Here is a 2,500-nt window from a genome sequence, read left to right on the forward strand (position 1 = left end):
ATACCGGGACAGAGTAACCCCTCGAAAAGAGATTATGGGCTACATATAATCTGGTTTCTCTCTCCATAACCAGGTTTTTGTTTTTCTGTTCTAGCTCGCTCACTCAGGCAAGAATGTCAAAGTTATTTCCACCACTCGTCAAAGGCGATTTGATGTATTCATAGCTCGTCTAATGAAGCCGGGGCTGCCTGAAAAAAATGCCAACCTGCCTGTCAAGCCTTTGTGCATCCCCCTAAGACACGGTTTCACACTTGGATGTCTCGACTGAGAGAAAGCTTCATATTCTGTTGTGTTGTTCATTAGAGATGTAGCCGAATACGAATACGTTATTCGGGGGAATCTTAAAAAAATGCAATGGAAACAGATATTCAAGGGGGGAAAAATCGATTGCCATGTCTACGCGTCAGACATTATGTTTCTTCAGATCCATTCATAGCTTAGATAGATGGTCACAAGATAAAAAATACCCATTCTCTTTGCAACATAGGACTTTGATTTCAGTAACCGCACCAACAGGGGGGTCATTGGGCCCTGATAGGCGCATGTGGAGAGAGTGCTGGTGACCGGACATGCCCATGTTGAGTAGTGCCCTTCACCACGACAGGGGAGGCAACTGTTCTTTTTTGAGGCTCTCTACTGGCAAACACCCTGGTGAGCCACGGAATGGGAATAAACCATACGGAAACACACACACACACACACACACACACACACACACACACACACACACACACACACACACACACACACATACGGAAACATGCCTGTGGAAAATTCTTCCATGGCAGCAGTAGAAGTACTATTGGCACAGGAGAAACATTCTGGACTGATAATATTAACAGCTGTTGGTATGGACTTCCGTAGCTGTAGAAAGTGCCTTCTTTCAAAATGTTGCCTTGGGAAAAACTGACATTTGACCTTGTATTTCAGTCAATACTCATCCATTTAAGATGATGTATGTATCAGCCACAGGTTTCATAGGTTTCACCCTACCAAGTAGCCTATTTCATGCTTATTTAAACAGTCAGCAACAAGGATTTTCTATGGATTTTATAGCACATTTTTCCAGGCCTACCTATCAGCCATTTTCTGCATCCGCCAACACTACACAAAATAAACGCTTTTCAATGCTAAGCCTCATCGCCTCAGACTTTACATGTGGCCTAGGCATATGCTGTATGGGGAGGTTGGACAGTGTAGTGACTTTATTGGACTGTGTTATGAGTGTGTCGGATGCTTTAATTGACTAAAGGCTGCTGAGTAAATAAGTTTTGAAGGCCCCTACTTAGTGAGCAGGGTATTCCTGGTCTGCCCTGTTTGCAGTAGCTGTAGTTGCCTTAAGCTTGGTTTTGACTTTATAGTTCCAGCTGGTTTCCACACAATACATTTGCATATTTTAAGTGCGTTCATGAAAATTCGGGCTAAGAAATGTCTGTGTGCGTTCCCCATCAGCTGTGTTATGCCGATTAAAAGATGTACACTTACCTCGTTGCGGGCAGAGTTGTGAACAGCTGTGGGTTTAAAACTAGTCTAGGGCAGCTTAAACAGAAATACGTGATAAAATCCCAACAAACCCCTTGTTAATGCAACAAAACCCATTTTCATCAACTAGTATAACTTTACCCTATGCTAATCACCTCTTTCCAGCAAATACATTTGTTATGCGACTTAAAAGATTTAATGGGAAGTTTAAGCGTTAATTCGCATTAAATAGTCGGATGGAAACCCAGCTAGAGTTGTGACAGCATTATATTGTGCTTTTGTTGTGAAAGGGCAATAGTTTTACTTCTAGTGTGCTTAATGAATAAAAATCTGGCAGTATTTTTTGGTTTACGCCACAGATTCATATACAGATAATTACATCTCTGTACACCTCTCCTGTTCATATCTTGAATCATGGAAAACTTTCATTGGTACACACTGTCGTGTTAAAAGCATCCCATGCCTGGGTTTAAGCCAGTTGCAGTCTCAAGAGGGAATGTTGTGTATGGGGCACTTGCCAATGGTCTTGCCAAGGTCCTCACAGGATGTGCTTCAATATCCAGTAATGCACCTCAGAAAAGTCTCACAAGGCCACATCTGCTTCAAGCTATGAAGCCTCTATAGTCTAGAACTGGCTATTCATGCTCCATAACCATTGACCGACGGCCAGGAGAGCTTTGCACTGTCTCTTGAGGACTCAGCTGCCGGCTATGGCAATGAAGGGCCTGTCTGGTTTGGCTGCCTCCCTTCAAGGACCGTGCGAAACCTGCCGCTCTCCATGGTACTGGAGTGGGGCTGAATCGCAGTTCCCTGTCCGTGGTCCTGAAGCTCGGCAGCAGGACTAATTGGAGAAACTTTCAAGGCTGATGAGTAGCAAGGAGAGTTTGTGTTTGTCCTTTAACTTTTACTTCTTAGATTTCTTCATTCAATACACTGGTAATAATAATAATAATAATATTGATCATAATGATATTGATAATAATAATAATGCTAATGATAATAATCACAGGCTTAACAA

General features: G+C 42.6%; 1 protein-coding gene across 1 annotated transcript in view; it reads left to right on the forward strand.

The window, feature by feature from the left end:
- Positions 1-2,500, forward strand: part of LOC122128815 (voltage-dependent T-type calcium channel subunit alpha-1I-like) — a 34,609-nt gene that overhangs the window by 28,120 nt on the left and 3,989 nt on the right. The window lies entirely within an intron of this gene.

Source organism: Clupea harengus, chromosome 24 (assembly GCF_900700415.2).
Source record: "Clupea harengus chromosome 24, Ch_v2.0.2, whole genome shotgun sequence".
Taxonomy (NCBI): domain Eukaryota; kingdom Metazoa; phylum Chordata; class Actinopteri; order Clupeiformes; family Clupeidae; genus Clupea; species Clupea harengus.